This window comes from Zingiber officinale, chromosome 9A (genome assembly GCF_018446385.1).
Source record: "Zingiber officinale cultivar Zhangliang chromosome 9A, Zo_v1.1, whole genome shotgun sequence".
NCBI classification, from domain to species: Eukaryota; Viridiplantae; Streptophyta; class Magnoliopsida; order Zingiberales; family Zingiberaceae; genus Zingiber; species Zingiber officinale.
In genome coordinates this window covers 28,007,285-28,026,572 of record NC_056002.1, presented here as the reverse complement: position 1 = coordinate 28,026,572, position 19,288 = coordinate 28,007,285, and the positions used below count along the sequence as shown (strand labels likewise).

Sequence of the window (19,288 nt, the reverse complement as noted above, 5' to 3'; positions counted from 1 at the left end):
TGGTTGAGTTACAATTTGTTTGACAAGCTCTATAGCATTTATGGCTTGCACTTCTTGAATGTTTGAAGGAGATTTCATCCAACTTATGTTTGATTATTTATGGAAGTTCAATGTCACTTGATCAATTAACATATATGTTTCATCTATACTCTTGTCCATAAAAGAACCTCCAGCTGATGAATCCAATAAACTCTTGTCTGAGAAAGAAATTCCCCCATAGAATATGTGCAAAATCAACCATTTTTCAAAACCATGATGAGGGCACTGTCTTAGAAGACTCTTGAATCTATCCCATGTTTCAAATAATGATTCTCCATATGCCTGAGCAAAATTTGTTATGCAATTCCTCATATACACTGTTCTTCTTGGAGGGAAAAAATGATTCAGAAATTGCTTCTCCAATTTCTCCCAACTTGTGATACTTTGAGGATGGAGAAAATATAACCAAGTCCTTGCTTTATCCTTGATACTGAAAGGAAATACCATCAATCGAACTGCATCCGCTGAGACACCCTCACAGTTCACCATATCACAAATCTCTAAAAATATTTCAAGATGCAGATAAGGACTTTTTGATACTTCTCCTCCAAATTTTTGACCTTGTATCATGAAAATTAACTTTGGGTCTAGTTGGAAACTTTTTGTTTCAATTTGAGGTTGCACAATGGGAGATAAAAATCTTGCAGAAAAAGGTATAGAAAAATTTCTCATGGGCCTGCTTGACATGTTAGTGCTCATGGATATTCAAGAAAAAATTATAAAATGAAGAATCAAAGACAAGAAATAAAATGCAATATGAAAAGTAAGAAAGCAAATACAGAATTTAAATTGTAAGAAAGAAAGTGCATAATGAAAACAAGAAAAAAAAGACAAAAGGAAAAAAAATGTCTAGAATAATTCATTTGTTAATCAACTAATGTGTTTAAGAAAAACAAAGAAAAGCTAGACTAGAATGCTAGAAATCAAGAATGTAGAATTAGAATTAGAATTGCAACAAAACAAATTGTCAAGAAGTAGAAAGATATGCAAAAATTATGAAAACAGAATTCTAAAGATTAGTTACAATTATACTAATGAAAAGAAAAGAAAAGTTATGTTTAGTCTAACTCAATTGATAATCTCTAATGTTATAGTGCATTCCCCGGCAATGGCGCCAAAAACTTGTTGACCTCTGCGAGTGTACGAAAATGTCGTAAGTAATAATAAAAGATATCATATCCACAGGGACTGGAATAAACACTAAAGATATCTCAATACGAATTAGCTAAACAACTAATCAATTGGTTTTCAAGAAGCTAAGTATGACTATGAAATGTAAACAAAGAAATAAAAGAATAAGAGACAAGAATAAGGGCAATGATAAAGGTATGTTCTAGGAGTTTTGATTTCTTTGTAATGTTATTCAATGTAATGATCTACCAAATTGTATTCCTCAATTGTCCGTCATTTGTAGAATGTTGTCGGTTCCCTCTTGCAATAGACAACCGGTCTAGGACTGAAATATATCTAAATGCAATCAATTAGAAATGAACCCTATGTTGTCCTTACACGGGCTTGCCTGTCACGTGCGTCCCTCGAAAAATCAACATAGAAATCCACTACTTCTCAACCTCATTAAGATATAAATATTAATACATCCAATCTATCCTACCCTCTTGAAATACCTAATTTCTCTCTCAAGATTACCTCTTAAACGTCCTTACACGGGCATGTTCCTGTGACGAACGTCTCTCGAAAAATCGAATGAGAAGCAATCCATACAAGCTCCACAAGATATTCAAACATTCAATCAAGCATGGTAATTAAGCCCTAATCACAACAATCCACACAAGAAAGAATAGATACAAAATAGGACAAAATCATAGAAATAGGAATCTTGGCAAATCCACAAGAGTTTACATTAAATCTCCATTACAAATACTCCATCCATCCTAGAACAAGAGATCTAATCCATGGAACAAGCAAAGAATCCCAAAGAATAGGCAAAGACAAACATCTTGATCCCAAATCTAAGAAAGAAAGGGAAGAAAAGCTTATCTACGATGAAGAACTATCTTCGGATCCAATCCTCATTCTCCCGGAGTCGATACATTGAAGATCCACCCTTGATGACTGGAAATCCCTCTAAGAAGGGGGAGGAATGCCCAAATCTTGAATTCCCCCCAAAAGGGAGAAGATCCCCCCTCAAAACATGAAGGAGGCTTTATATAGAGGTGAGGTTTGGGTGCCACACGGCCCCGAGGCACGGCCGTGTGAGGTTCACACGGCCAAAGTCATTCCCTTCTCTGCCAACCTCACACGGCCGTGTGTGAGACACGACCATGACACACACTGCTTCTGCTTCCCTTGCACGGCCGTGTAGATCTACACGGCCTGCTCTGCCTCTGCCTCTGCCTTTAGAAACCTCGCACGACCGTGTGGATTCACACGACCATGACATTCTTCTCCTCTAGAAACATTACACGACCGTGTGGCTCACATGGCCGTGTGGAGCTCACACCCCCTTGCATGACATGGTCATGTGGCTCACACACCCCTTGATTGGCCCTGCATAGCTATCTCTTATTGAAACGTCTTTTACTCCATCAAGATGGGATTTTCTCTAGTTGATGTCTTCATCAAAGTTGTAGATCCTGAAGTTATCTACAAATTGGTTCAAAGAACAACCCAAAACTCTAACAGAGCACAAAGTTATGCCTGTTTTACTCTTGGTGTGCAGTGCAGGGATTCCACACAGCCCTGTGCTAAGGCCGTGTCACATAGAAATGCATTTTATACCTTCAAGACGTGATTATATCCGGTTGAAGTCTTCATAAGAGTTGTAGATCTTGACGTTATCTACATTTTGATATCTGAAACGGCTCATAACTCCAACCTAGCACAGAGTTATGGTCATTTTACTTTTGGTCTGTAGTGCTGAAAGTTTCACACGGCCTGTACACGCCCCCCACACGGCCTTGACATGGCCGTGTGGGTGGCACACGGCCAGAAAATGAAGAAAACTTAGTTTTTCATGCCCGTGTCACTCTAGAAGCTCTCGACTTCATTTAAACTCCGTTTTTGCTCCAAATAATGTCCTATCAATCAAAATAAGCAAAGAGTAGATCTCCGAACAAAATATAATGGAAGTATAACATTATAATGAAATAGGGTACAATAAACATAAATTATGTGCATGAAGTACAAGTAGATGTGCGTCAAAGTATAAAGAAAAGTGTATATAATCTACTCACATCATCATCCTCTAGAATTCGTGTAATAATCCTTTAAGGAATCTTTTTTGTACCTCAAATATACCTCTTTTGTCGTTTGTGACTCATATTCATGATAAAATATGCATAAGAACATGTCACTACAACTGAAGAAGCTTCTAGAAGATATTTCCCGTCAAATTTCGGCAGGTTGTCATACTTATATACTTCTATTAAGCATGTCTCGACCAATCATGCAAGTTGGCCACGCATATATATTGATAATAGCTTCTGTTAAGCGTGTTTCGGCTAGGAATGTACTATATGCTTTATAAGGCTAAATACCTTTGCGCTCGATCGGGTTTCGCCCGACCGAGTGCGTGTAAGTACATTGGTGCTCGCTCGACTTTCACTCGACCGGTAATATACTAAAAGCTTCTATAAGGCTAAATACCTTTACGCTCGGTCGGGCTTTACCTGACTGAGCGCATGTAAGCACATTGATACTCACTCGGCCTTCACTCGGCTGGTAATATACTAAAAACTTCTATATGGTTAAATATCTTTATGCTTGGTCGGGCTTCGCCTGACCGAGCGTGTGTAAGCACATTGGTGCTTTCTCGGCCTTCACTCGGCCGATAATATACTAAAAGCTTCTATAAGGCTAAATACTTTTACGCTCGGTCCAGCTTTTCCTGACATAGCGCGTGTAAGCACATTGGTGCTCGCTCGGCCTTCACTTGATCGGTAATATACTAAATGTTTATATAAGGCTAAATACCGTTACACTCGGTCATGCTTTGCCTGAATGAGTGCATGTAAGTACATTGGTGCTCGCTCGGCCTTCTCTCAACTGGTAATATACTAAAAGCTTCTATAAGGCTAAATACTTTTATGCTTGGTCGGGCTTTGCCTGACCGAGCACGTGTAAGCACATCGGTGCTCGTTCAGCCTTCACTCGGTCGGTAATATACTAAAAGCTTCTATAAGGCTAAATACCTTTATGCTCGGTCAAGCTTTGCCTGACCAAGTGCGTGTAAGCACATTGGTGCTCTCTCCACCTTCACTCAGCCGGTAATATACTAAAAGCTTCTATAAGGCTTAATACCTTTACACTCGGTCAGGCTTTGCCTGACGGAGCACGTGTAAGAACATTGGTGCTCGCTCGGCCTTCACTCGATCGGTAATATACTAAAATCTTCTATAAGGCTAAATGCCTTAATGCTCGGTCAAGCTTTGCCTGACCACGGTCAGGCTTTACCTGACCGAGTGCATGTAAGCATATTGGTGCTCGCTTGACCTTCACTCGGTCGGTAATAACTAAAAGCTTCTATAAGGCTAAATACCTTTACGCTCGGTCGGGCTTTGCCTGACTGAGCGCGTGTAGGTACATTGGTGCTCGCTCGGCCTTCACTCGGTAGGTAATATACTAAAAGCTTCTATAAGGCTGAATACCTTTACGCTCGGTCAGGCTTTGCCTGACCAAACGCGCGTAAGCACATTGGTGCTCGTTCGACCTTCACTCGGCCAGTAATATACTAAAAGCTTCTATAAGGTTAAATATCTTTACGTTCGGTCAGGCTTTGCCTAACTAAGCGTGTGTACGCACATTGGTGCTCGCTCAACCTTCACTCAGCTGGTAATATACTAAAAGATTCTATAAGGCTAAATACCTTTACGCTCGGTCTGGCTTTGCCTGACCGAGTGCCTGCAAAAATCCTTTTATTTGGTCGTTTATTATCCTATTAATCATACATTCACCCAGCTATATACCCCTCCTATCTTTCTCTACCATGACCTGTACTTCATTTACCAGGTCACTCCATCATAACTCATATCACTAGCCTCCCCTTCAAGTCTTGTCAAAGGAGGTATGACCGACTGACTAGACATGAGTCTCAATTTTGTTTGTTTGCTCTATTCATATAACTCATTATTCTATGCTTTCTTTTTTCTTCTCTTTTAACCATATCTTGAGAGTTACATGGTTTTTCAAAATTGCTTCATTAGTAATTGGTTCTTCAATGGAAAGAGAATGTTAGAGGCGCTCGAAGATATGACGTCTCAACATATGATTTGGTCTATTTTGTCTATCATAAATGTCTCTTTATAGGTGAGCGCCACGTAGCATTTTTTCCTATTTCTTGAAACAATGTTTAACATGCTTCTTTATCAATGTCCCATCACATTCTTATTAGCAAATCAACGTTTCTCCTATCACAAGCCATTTCAATTTAACGACGATCCTTATACGACCCTAAATCTTTTTTCATTTCTTTACTCTTCGTCTTCCTCAACTCACTCTTTGGCGATTCTCTTTTTCGACTTTCTCCAATACTCCGTGCTTCCTTATCTTCCTTGACCTTCTTCTGCTACCTCCCTTCCTTAAAGACCTAGTAAGTCGCCTATCCCTTAAGTGTTTCTATTTTTCGCCATGGCTGAGGAGTCACTAGTTCCTTGGTACACTCAGATCCATTCCTCTTTTAGTATCGCCGATCAAATTTCCATTCATTCTCAGTATGAAATCCCTAAAGAGTATGGTATCAAGGTCCCGCCGCTTGATGCTTATCCCCATCTCTCTCCTAATAACTATGTTACCTTCTTCAAGGATCAATTAGTAACAGGTTTACGCTTCCCTATTCCTCCATTCTTAATGGAGATAAGCCAGTATTTTGGTATTCCTTTACAATAATTTGCACCAAATTCTTTTTGATATCTATGTGGGCTATACATGTTATTTCGCCTTTTTAGTATCCCTCCTACTCCTCAAAATTTTCTTCTTGTTCTCCTACCCTAAAAAATCTAAGCCGAGAGTATTCTTTTTTTCAATCCCATCCCAAGATGGTGTTCTTTGAAGACATGCCTTCATCTAACTAGGGTTGGAAATCATGCTTCTTCTTCATAAAATTTCCTAGACCTGTTGCATGGTCTACCTCATGACAATCTTCTTTCCCCCCTCCTCCTAATATAAAAGAATTTCATCAACAACTGGTCTTCTCTGATTATTTCAACAAATTACTTGGTCACCACTTTTATATTCATAAATAGATATATAGTGATCTTCTATACCTTTTTGGCCTGAGCCCTATTCAAAAGAGATTACAATGTTCCTTTGGTAAGTTCTGACATTTTAACCATTACTCTTTTACTAACTAAAATATTCTTTTATTTGTTGTAGTGGATGCTGTCATTGAAGCTCTAGTTGACAAGGAAATCAGCTTGGAAGAGGAGGCATTATCGACCAAGGAACAAGAACTTAATGTAGAGTAAGAAGAACCTTCTACTGTTCCTTTGCCTGAACCCTCCATCCAACCTGCGACCGCTTTTAGTTCTCAAACCATTCCCAAGGAAACTCCTACAAATTCACCTCCATTATTAGAGGACACCCCTTTGGAAATACCAGAGCAAATGCTAGAAGCTATTCCTACGAGAAAATGCCTTGGACACAGATTAACCTTAACACCCCTCCCCAAGAAAAGGGCTACTTTTATCCCTGAAGATGCAGTCCAAGGAGATGTTCAAACCGCTTCTCCTGAACCCACCTTATCTTCCTTATATCCTATTCTCGCTTCCCCATTTATCCAGCCACAGGAAGACCCCCTAATTTATAGCACTAGCTCGGATTTTGAGTTTATCATGGCTTTCCCAGAACAAATTCCTCTACCCCTCCAAGAAACTCAGGATCCTCCTTTTCTTCTCTTCTCTCCTCCCTCATTTCACACTTATTTATCATCCTCATCCACGCCTTCTTCCACCCTTTCAATATTATTGGGAGGATCTTTAACAACAATTTGGGTAGAGACTCGCCAACAACTTGAAAAGCTCACTGCCGCTGAGTTGACCAATAAATTATCTTTCGAGGAAACTAAGGTAAAATGCTCTTCATTCAATTATTTTCTCACTAATGTACTTTAGTAATACTTTTTCATTCTACAGTGCTGGGCCACTAATATGAGTGTGGCCCATCAACTATATGACTTGGCTCGAGTGAATGATACATTGAGGTAGCATGCCCCTGAAACATCTTCTTCTTAAGCCTCTAGAGAGATATCTGAGTTGTCCACATAGTTACAAGAGACTCGCAAACTACTTGAGGTAGAGTCTAAAAACCTAAATCAATGGAGAACCTCTGTAGAAAACTTCGAGTCTCAAGTTAAATTAGAGATCAATCTTCACGCTGAGCTGACATCAAAACTAGATAATTTTACCACAAAGAATGTTTAATTATCATCTCAGTTGCAAGCGCTGAAGGATGCTCATGCTTTAGAATTGACTATTAAAGTCTCTGATTTGTAATCTAAGGACTCTGAACTAGCATCTCTGCATTCATCCTTAACTCAGGCCCAAGCAAACATCTCTTCTAAGGAGACTAAACTGAAAGCTTCTCAAGATAATCTAGCAAACTATCAAGCAGGTGAAGATGATCGATTCAAAAAAAGGAAAAGAATACTTCTTGAATCTCCCAAATTCAATGCTCTTATCACTGCTTCCATCGTCAAGGCTTTCAATCATGGGGTTGAGGGGCTATAGAGCAACTAAAAGAAAAGGAATATTTAATTTCTGACCCTCCAGCTAATTTCCTTGATCGTAGGAGATTACTTAAGACTCGACCTCCTGATTTGTTTCCCAAACTGATCTAATCTCCAACTTATCTTTATAATGCAGGATCTTTTTTAACAATTTTAACCGTTGTCCCTTTTTTATGATGTTTTAGATATTTGCTTGATTTATTTTTATCCTCATCCATTAAGTATTTGGAAATTTGTATACTTAGATGAAGTTATGTTGATTTGATTTTATTACTGAAGGATTGAGTTAATATTTGTTTTTGTTATCAGAATTGGCATTCATTTAGGTTTTAACATTCGCTTGAATTTGTTCCATTGTCTTTAAGTTTATTATTCATTAGTCTTCTACAGACAAATTATCCTAATTTTAATCCATACTTATTATTCCTCGATAATAACCTCTGCCCACCTTTTACCAGCCAATCAGATTTGCTTAATTCTGTATTTACTCTCGCTCGAATTTAATACTCGCCCGGTCCTTAATGGCTGGTCAAGTTTATACATATATATATACATATATTTTAAACTAGCCTTAAGACTCAATCAGCTAATAATGGCTGGCCGAGTTTATATATATATATATATATATATATATATATATATATATATATATATATATATATATATATATATATATATATATATACATATTTTATGTCATAAATATTTGGTCTTTCTTGGGATCTTGGAACTTTTAAGTTTAACCTTGGTAATAGCTCTAATATCTTGGGAACATAATCTTTTGTGTCGGTTACCAATACTATTTTCCTATTGGTGACACGTGTGTCCATGACATCTGAAGTGTACCCATCTCATTATATTCGTAGTCTTATCACTCCATCCAATGGTTCCCTTTTGACCCCACTTACCTGATCTAACGTTCCTACTTAGAACACCCTTTTCGATACCTTGCTAAGGCTTCTAAAGAGAAAAAAGAGGAAAATCTCTAATACTTTGTCTTCTTCCTCCAATTTGCCTATTTCTTATTCTTCGCCTTCCGCAAGCTTTCCTTTTTGTTCCTACTAATTCAGCCTGCTAACAATGTTGACCTCCGATGAATGGTATACTCAATGTTCTTCCAGATTTACTGTACAAAAGTCCTATGAACTTCAATGGAACTATGGTTTTCCTCCATACCTAGTCGTTCCTATTTCAAAGGATCGTCCTCACCTGCCTCCTCCAGATAGCATGGCGATATTCTGGGAATAGGTCCTATCTGGTTTTAGGTTTTCTATTCATCCCTTTTTTGTTGATGTTAGTTGATACTTTGATCTTCCCTTGCATCAATTCATCCTCCAATCATTCTCTATTATGGTTGGTTTTGTTGTCATTTCTCGCTTACTTGACTTTCTTTTATCTCCTCGTCTATTTCATCATTTCTTCATTCCTCGTCAAGTGGAAGATAGCTTATTTAAGTTTCAGTCACACCCTAAAATCACTTTATTTCATAGAATTCCACCTCAAGGAGAATGACGAGACAATTTCTTTTTTATGCATCTTCCTTCTCCTCCACCATATCCAATAACCTGGCATCGAAACCTTCCCTTATTCCCCAATTAGGCGATATTTCTGAAGATCCCGTCCTTTGTTCTTTCATAGGAAAATGGAAAGGCGCAAAGTTTAACCTGTCTGCCTTAATCGCAGAAGGTTTATTATTTTCCTTTGGTCTTAGCCCAGCCGACACAGCCTTGGACATTCCCTTTGGTAAGATTATTCTTCTTCTATATATTTTTGATCATTTTCATATTGTTCCTAACATGAATTTCTCTTTTCTCTAGCCGATGCTATCCTTCCCGCTTTCATGTACAAGAACACTTGCATAATGAGAGTAGTCTTGACTGGAATAGGGGAAGACTTATTAAGGGATCGTCATCTCAATCACCCTTCTTCTTCTCTTGGTTTATTACCTCCATCTGAGCAACCTAGGGAATCTTTAAGCTCATCAGAACAGGAAGATGCCTTCGTTGTGAAGCATAAAAACCTCGTACCTCATCCTCATGCCCACTTGCCTCTACCATAGCTATTTTTAAGCAGCTTCCTATTACTCCCTCCAAAATCTCCTATACTAGAGGTAAGGAACCTGCACCACATACACATGCTCCTTCCAATTCTACACTCAATATGATGAGACCAGGACTTCTCATTCCTATATCTCATACTATTCCTCTAGTTGTTCCTTCACTTGAGGCGACACCAACTGTCCCTGTGGCTCCGTCACCCCTTCTTCAGGCTATAACCTCTTCTCCTATCAGGCCCCGTGCCAAAAGTGTTAGAACCCCAAGGTTGTTTTGGTGTGATCAATAAGTTAAGTTAGGTCCTGTGTGTTTTTAACCTTGTGTCTAAGTGTGCAGGAACACATGTAGTCGAACGGAAGACGCAGCTAGCGAGAAGGACGGCACGTGGTGCGTCCGTGGGACGAGGCGCTGCGGAAGACTACACCGGCGGACGAGAAGGAAGCGTGCGGTGGTTCCGAGGGACGAGAAGCCGGAGCAGAAGACTGCTCGAGGAGCAAGAAACATAGCTAGCGAGAAGGTCGGCACGAGGTGTGACCGAGGGACGAAGACTGCGGATGAGTACGCTAGCGGACGAGAAGGAAGCACGCGGTAATTCCGAGGGATGAGAAGTTGGAGCGGAAGCCTGCTCGAGAAGACCGAAAGTTGGGTTCGGGTGAACCCTATTCCGAATGTTAGAGATCACCCAAGCGAGCGGAAGACTCGGTCTAAGGCAAACGGAGCCGGAGCAGAAGACCCGGGCTAGAAAAAGTCAACAGGGTTGACTTTTCCCTCCAGGGCGTCCGAAACCCTTCCAGACACCCGGAATTGACTTTTTGACCAGAACGCGTCAATCACGATCTGAACATTGGGGGATAAAGTTTTATTCCCCCAGAGCACCCGGAACCCCTTCGGGGTGCCTCGACCAAGGCTATAAATACAGCCTTGGTCCAGAAGCTTTTCAACAATTCCAAGCAATTCATTTCAGACACTTGTGCGCTTCTTTTTAGAGTTAAGCTTCTATTTTTTGTACGTCAACACTGTAAGAGGCTTCTCCGCCTAGAGGAGATTTGTTAGTACGCTTTTCATCTGCCTTGGATTAACAACCTCCCCGGTTGTAACTAAGTAAATTGTGAGCCTCATCCTTTCTGTTTTATTTACTTACTCTTTATATGCAAGTGTTAGTTTAAGAAGTCGAGAAGGGTTGTGCTTTTTGTTTTTGCAGGCTATTCAACCCCTCTTCTAGCCAGCCGCTGCGAACCAATAAGTGGTATCAGAGCAAAAGCACTTCAGGAGGATTAACCGCCAATTGAAGCAAAGATAATGGCTAGACCAAGCATCTACCCACCAAAGTTCCAAGGGGATTTCGCTACCTTGAAAAAGCGAATGCAGGTACTCTTTACAATAGATTTTGAGTTAATTCTAATAATGGAATTTGGTTTTGTAGCTCCAGAGGGCAAAGAAAAATACCAATGGACGAAAAAGGAGCAGGCCGACTACGTGACGAACGGAAAAGCATAATACCATCTGCTAAGCGTTATTCCGCCACAAGAAGTCAACCGAATCGGCAACTACAACTCCGCGAAGGAACTTTGGGAGAAGTTCCTCGAGCTGCACGAAGGGACGTCTGAAGCTAAGCTCGCTAGACGAGATCTACTTCGCAATCATCTCACCAGCCTGTGACTTGGGGAAGATGAGACAGTTGCACATCTGCACTCGAGAATTAAAGAAACCATCACCGGACTTTCGAATCTCAGAGAAAAGGTAAGTAACCGAGATTCACTCAGGTACGCGTTAAATTCTTTTCCGAGAAATTCAAAATGGGCGTCACTAGTAGATGCCTTTTACATTTCGAAAGACTTAGAAAAAATTTCATTAGAAGAATTCTTTTCTACATTTGAAGTGCACGAATCAAGATGTGCAGGTACGAAGGAGCCCAAGAACAATGTCGCCCTCAAAGCATCGAGAGACGAACCTGAGTCGGAGTCTTCTCTTGACAACGAGGAAATGGTAATGATGGTAAGACGGTTTAAGAATCTTTGTAAATCTAGGAAATCTAACTATCCGCAGGGGAAAAAGAAAAGGACCATCCGCTGCTACCACTGCGACGAAGAAAGGCGCATCAAGGACAACTGTCCCAAGCTAAAGAACAAGGACAAGGATAAAGGTAAGAAGCCTGTCCAAAAGCGCAAGACCCTAAAGGCGACGTGGGATGATACGTCGTCCGAATCGGAAGTTGAGGCGTTCTCCGGGCTTGCACTAATGGTGAGTCATCAGGACGACGATTGCGATTCAAGCTCTTCCGAAATGAGTATCGAGAGCATCGATGAAGGGGGAGCTACGTCGAAAGAAAGCAACAGTTTAGGGGGAGACACAGACAACGAGATCGACAAGGTAAGTCAGGTACGATCTCTTCCTCCTGATAAATTGTTTAAGCTCGTTAAACTGTTAACAAATGATTGCTACAAGTTAGAAAAAGAAATTAAGAATTTAAAAATAATATTAGCTAAATCTTGCCCAATAGAAGTATTCGTCAGAATTAAGTTAGAAGATGAAAAATTAAAAGAAGAAAATGATGACTTGAAAAACTATGCATGCTCATCTAAAATCAATGTTAAAAAATATAACAATTTAAATTGGTATTTTAGATATCATAAGGGACAAATTAGGAACATTTCAAAAAGGTATGTCCCTAAGAAATTTTTAGTCAATCCAGTAAGCTGGAACCTATATTGGGTTCCAAAGTCTTGTCTGACTTGAACTTGAACTAAGTAGATTTAGAGCTTTCAATGAGAAAATTAAACAGTGAGTTTCTTTATGAGACTTTGTCTAAGGAAGTGGTTGTTGCTCCAATAACCAAGAAGGTCTAGTGCTTCGCCATGACCTGGAAGACAAAATATTGAAATAAAATGTTTAATTAACTTTATGATAAAAGCATTAAGGTGAAAACTTAATAATGCTTTAAAAAGTCTTTTAAATATTTTTTTACTTAGAAATTATTTTTTTTGTTTGTGCGTAAAACTTTTACTTAAAAGTTAAAAGTTTTTCTGAAATTAGAAATTTCTACTTAAAATCTTTTCTTAGAAAAAATTTTCAAAAATATTTTCACAAAATTTCCTAAGCTAGGATTTTTTTAAATTCTCTTACTTAAAGCTGTACTTAGAAATTTTTACTTAGAGTTTTTCCTAAAAAAATTTTCTTTTTACCTAAAGTTTTACTTAGAATTTGTTTAACTTAGAATATTTTTTGCTAAAAATTATTGCAAATTCTCTAATTTAGAATTTATTTAACTTAGAATTTTTGTTAAGAAAGTTAGAAATTTTTTTTAACCCTTAGATTTTTTTCGAAACCCCATTTTTTTATGTGATCAAAGGGGGAGAAGGAAAAGTATAAGTCTAGGGGGAGGTAGACCAAAATTTAACTTTTCTATCTTTTTGCACTTTATTGCAAGAATAGTTAGTTTATTTTTTTATGTCTATTTACCCTATCTTAACTTGGGTTGCTCACATCAAAAAGGGAGAGATTGTTGGAACTCCAAGGTTGTTTTGGTGTGATCAACAAGGTAAGTTAGGTCCTGTATGTTTTTAACCTTGTGTCTAAGTGTGCAGGAGCACAAGTAGTCGAGTGGAAGACGAAGCTAGCGAGAAGGATGGCACATGGTGCGTCCAAGGGATGAGGCGCTGCGGAAGAGTACACCGGCGGACGAGAAGGAAGCGTGTGGTGGTTTTGAGGGACGAGAAGCCAGAACAGAAGACTGCTCGAGGAGCAAGAGACGCAACTAGCGAGAAGGTCGGCATAGGGTGCAACCGAGGGACGAAGACTGCGGATGAGTACTCTGGCAGATGAGAAGGAAGCACACGGCGATTCCGAGGGACGAGAAGCCAGAGCGGAAGCCTACTCGAGAAGACCGGAAGTTGGGTTCGGGTGAGCCCTATTTCGGATGGTAGAAATCACCCAAACGAGTGGAAGACTCGGTCTGAGGCAAACGGAGCTGGAGCAGAAGACCCAGGCTAGAAAAAGTCAATGGGGTTGACTTTTCCCTAATGGGCGCCTTGAACAATCCGGGGCGCCCGGAACCCTTCCGGGCACCCAGAGTTGACTTTTTGACCAGAACACGTCAATCGCGATCTGAACGTTGGGGGATAAAGTTTTATCCCCCCAGGGTGCCCGGAACCCTTTCGGGGTGCCCCGACCAAGGCTATAAATACAATCTTGGTCCAGAAGCTTTTCAACAATTCCAAGCAATTCATTTTCAGACACTTGTGCGCTTCTTTTTAGAGTTAAGCTTCTGTTTTTTGTACGTCAACGCTGTAAGAGGCTTCTCCGCCTAGAGGAGATTTGTTAATACGCTTTTCATCTGTCTTGGATTAACAACCTCCCCGGTTGTAACCAAGTAAATTGTGAGCCTCGTCCTTTTTGGTTTATTTACTTACTCTTTATATACAAGTGTTAGTTTAAGAAGTCAAGAAGGGTTGTGCTTTTTATTTTTACAGGCTATTCAACCCCCCCCCTTCTACCCGGCCACCGCGATCCAACAAAAAGAACCTCTTGCAGGAGATCAGTCATTCATAGGCCTATTAAAATATCTATTGAGCAAGATCCTTCATCGGTTGGCCTTACACCTCCTGATCCATCTTCACAGGTTTCCTTGGCTACTCCTGAACTTCCTCCTTCTTTACAACCCACAACTTCCACCTGTTGGTGCGGGAAGCATCCGACGATCGAACCTTAGTTTTGATAATGACAAAGGATTCAAAGTTAAGTTAGTGTGTGATCTAACATGTTTGAATGAGTGATCTAACATGTTTGAATGAGTGTCTCAGGAAAGTCCTAGCTGCGGTTAGGCAGGTGAAAAACCCTAAGGGGTGGTAACCTTAGGTTCTAGGGGGCGGTAACCCTAGGTGGAGGAAAACCCTAAGGGGCGGTAACCTTAGGTCCTAGGGGGCGGTAACCCTAGGTGGAGAAAAACCCTAAGGGGCGGTAACCTTAGGTCCTAGGGGGTGGTAACCCTAGGCGAAAAGTCCAGTCGGTCTGGACGACCGGACTGGCATCAGGTAAATCTCCTGAGTGGAGTAGGTGAGGATGCGTTCTCCGTAGAGGGAACAGTAGGCGTCGAGTCGACCTAGGGTTTCCGGTTGGGAATCCGAAGTCAGGCTCGGACAGTCCAAAGATTGTCAGCTCTTTTTCACGTATGAATTATCAGATTCTAACATTGTCTTGCAGGGTATGGAATTGCTCGGACTAACCTTGTTTTACAGGAGAAGCGGCTCCTGGAAAAAGGAGGTCCGGGCGCCCGGGATGGATCCGGGCGCCCGCGCCCGGAGGTCCGGGCGCCTGGGACCAAATGTTATCCCCTGCGCGACTTCACCACGTGGAGCAACCTAGTTGGCTGGCCACGTCACACTCCAGGCGCCCGGAAAGGTCTCAGGCGCCCGGAACCTCATATAAAAAGAGGGTTGAGGTGCAGCTTCAAAAACAACAATCTTCTAAGCATTCTCCGTGCGACAAGCTGCTAACGTCTCGACTCAGAAGTGCTGCAACGACAATTCGGAGCTTCAGCTTTATTCTTTTTATTGTCGGTACAATATTCTTTTCTGCTTGAATTATACTTAGCGTGTAATAGATTTTACGAATTATAGTTGTGGCCCACCGGAAGCGATCAAGGATTGCGGGCCTTCGAGTAGGAGTCATCACAGGCTCCGAACGAAGTAAATCCTTCGTGTCTACTTTATTTACTTTTTCGCTGCGTTATTTCTGAACAAGCTTTTACGATTTTGAAAAACGAAATAGCCACGAGTGCTATTCACCCCCCCTCTAGCGCTTTCGATCCATCAATTGGTATCAGAGCGGGGTCATTTTGAATCGGTGCAACCACCATTCAAAATATTTTTTCGTGGTATTTTTATTTTATTTTCGGAGTCGAGTAGAATTTAGCCTCATAGCTATATTCTAATTCTTTTTCCCTCGAATCGGTTTTTCTCGGAATTGGTGCAACACCACCCGAGTTCGTGATCCATTCTTTTTCCCTACCGCACTACTAAGCCAGGACCAAGTCCTGGGACATTTTTTTTGGTTGTTTTTCGCTTTAGGTAAAACTGAAATGGCCCTTCAAGAAGGCTATAGTACTGCCCGCCCTCCGCTATTCACCGGAGACAACTTCGGGTACTGGAAAGGTCAGATGGAGGCATATCTCCAGACTCACTTTGAAGTCTAGATGATTGTCAAAACCGGATTCGAACGACCATCTGACAGCGCTGGCAAACCACTACCGTACGAGGACTGGGATGCATCTTTGATCAAGAAAGTGGAAGCTAATGCCAAGGCATCCTGCACCCTCCAGTGTGGCCTATCAAAAGAAGAACTCAACCGCGTCGGCCCCTTCAACAGTGCCAAAGAGTTGTGGGAGAAACTAATTGAACTTCACGAAGGGACATCTGACACCAAAGTAAGTAAAAGAGACCTAATTTTTAATAAATTATTTAACATTAAATTGCAGGAGGGTGAAACAGCTGCCCAACTCCATGCCTGGATTCAAGACCTGCTCAATGGGCTTCATGCAATTGGACCGAAGGTAGACAACCGGGACATCATAAGGTATTCTCTAAACGCATTTCCAAGGAACACCTTGTGGGCATCCATGGTAGATGCCTACAAGGTCTCCAAGGACTTATCTACCATTAAATTAGATGAACTTTTTGCAGAACTCAAACTTCATGAACAGACTAATGCACGCCCGACCGAGAAAGGGTTGGCTTTGGTTGCAGGAACAGGGAGATCGCGTCAGTCAAAAAACAAGCGGAGAACCGAACCTGAGTCAGAAGAAGAATCAGATTCAGAAGATGACAATGAACTTACAACCGAAATAGTCAACTTAGTAAAGAAGCTCTGCAAAAAGAAGGGCTTCAACAAAAAGGATCTCAGAAAGGCTATTCAGTCTAAAGAAGCCCAACCAAGCTCAAAGGTTAAATTCGAAGTGACCTGCTACGGATGCAATCAGAAGGGTCACATCAAGGCAAATTGCCCGAACCAGAAGGATCCAAAGAAACCCAAAAGAAAGAAGGCATTGAAGGCAACATGAGACGAGTCTTCTTCCGAGGAATCCTACGACGAAGAACTAGAACAGACGAACTTTCTCGCCTTGACAGCCTGGGACAACACCAACGGATCCGGAAGTGAGGAGGAATCAGAAACTGAGTCCGAGAGAAGCCACGAATCCGCATCCGTTTCCGAAGGACCGAACCTCTCTGTAAGTAAAAATCATTTATACAGCTTAATTAATTATTTAATGCATAAAGTAGCTAAGTCCAAGATTCGAATCAAAACGCTTCTAAAGGAGGTAACACTCCTTAAAGAAATGTCAAACAACGAATCCTTAACTGGTCAAGTTCAGACTGGAACCTCAACTCAAGTTCAAAAACTTGAGGAAGAGAATTCCAATCTGAAAAGTCAGGTAAAGGATTTGAAAACTACCCTAGAACGATTCTCCTTGGGATCCAAGAATCTTGACTTGATTCTTGGAACACAAAGGGCAATCTACAATCGAACTGGACTAGGATATAAAAAGAAATATAAATCTTACCTATCCTTGATAAACAAACCAAATAGAAAAATGGTCCAAGCATGGGTTGCCAAGTCCAACCTGATCAATCAAGTTGGACTTGGACATTATTGGGTTCCTAAGGATCAAATACATTACCTCAATAAACCTTATCGAGGCTATGATCCAGGGGGAGCCAAAACTTTAAAAATTCGAAATTAATCTAAAACTCAAATTTAAAAATTCAAAATTAATCTAAAACTCAAATTTAAAAATTCTAAATTAATCTAAAACTCAAATTTAAAAACTCGAAATTAATCTAAAACTCAAATTTAAAAAATTGGAAATTAATCTAAAACTCAAATTCAAAATTCGAAATAAATCTAAAACTCAAAATTCAAAATTCGAAATAAATCTAAAACTCAAAATTCAAAATTCAAAATTAATCTAAAACTCAAAAAAAAAATTCTAAATAAATCTAAAACTCAAAATTCAAAATTCGAAATAAATCTAAAACTCAAAATTAAAAATTCAGAATTAAAATTTAAAATTCAAAAATCAAATAGAAGGAGGGTCCAGAATAGCTGGCAACTCCGAAATCTATTTACCTGACAAGGTAACCGAACTCAATCTACCCGAAATGGGTAAACAAGAGTAGATTACCCGGATGGGTAAATAAGGATAGATCAAAAAGAGTTAAATTTTAACTTGAAGTACAGTACTGGTGAAGTTTTTGGATGATAGTACGTTGGGAAAACTTGGGCATCGCATGTCTAGGAAGATATGGCTTCGACCTGGTGCATTTGGCCAAGTGGAACTAACCGAAGCTACCCTTAAATGGATCCTAACTAGTTAGACCAAGGTTTAATATTAAGCTCAATGGGTAGGACTATTTGGGAAACCTCGAAGGCATGGTTATTTTAATGAGCTCCTTGTGACTCACCATAGCCCAGAAGTTTATCCAAAGAACGCTTACTTGTTGAACCCAAAGCTAAACCGAATCTAACATAAAGTTAAACAAAACCCTATAAATTGAACTAATTCATCTCACAAAATAATAGGATCTCCTGATTGAAAACATACATCGGGTGAGATGACTAAGCAAATTAAAATTTAAATATTCCTCCAAATTACTTAACTTAAACATCTTCAAATCAAATTAACTTAAACAATTTCAAAATTGAATTAATTTAAAATAATTCTCAATTAAACATGTTTAAAATCAAATTAACTTAAACATTTTTAAGTTAATTAAAACATAAAAAAAAAGGAACGAACAAACAAGGGTCAAAAACCGGGGGCGGGCGCCCCCGGTATTCGGACTCAGGGCGCCCACAGAGAACCCGGGCGCCCCGCCTCACACGACCCCGGGCGCCCGGAACATGTCCGGGCACCCGGACTCCCTTATATATAGGGGGCAGGGGGCGCCTCCTACTCTTGCACCTTCAAGTCTTCCTTAAGCTTTTTGGCTTCCCTGCGAAGACTTTCAAAATTTAAATTTTCCGCGGTTGATACGGAGTCGTGACTCAACCGAGGTCGTCAGTTCTAAAATTTCTTACAATGGCTCCTCGGTAAAATTTCTATCCCCTCCTAAACTTTATTTCTTATAATGCTTGTTTATTTCTTAGTGTAATATTAGTTTGAAATTTAGGAAGCGTTCCAAATCTGGTGTTGGGCCCTCTACACCTAGCATTGACCCTAGGTTTCCCACCGACGAACTTAGGATTAAGTTTATGTCAACAAATTACATGGCCATTAGAACCAAATGTATAGATAGATCGTTCTTTCTACGCTCTTGTATTCCAGTCACCGAGGCTATAAACCACTATAGGTTGCGAAACCTTGTTGAGTGCACCAGCCCAATAAACATAAGTTTATGTGCCGAATTTTACAACAACCTAGTAAAAGTAGACGACTTCACCGATACCACTAGGGCAGCTGTCACGGATATCACATTATCTCCCACTACCATTCGTGAGCTTCTAGGGTTACGAGAGTCAC

The 19,288-nt window shown here is 40.3% G+C and overlaps 1 non-coding gene across 1 annotated transcript; it reads left to right on the top strand.

Annotated features, from left to right (window-relative positions):
* Window positions 1-247: 247 nt before the first annotated feature.
* Window positions 248-353, top strand: LOC122022028. The gene has a single exon (XR_006122778.1). It is a non-coding gene; the product is annotated as a small nucleolar RNA R71 (small nucleolar RNA).
* The last annotated feature ends 18,935 nt before the right edge of the window (window positions 354-19,288 follow it).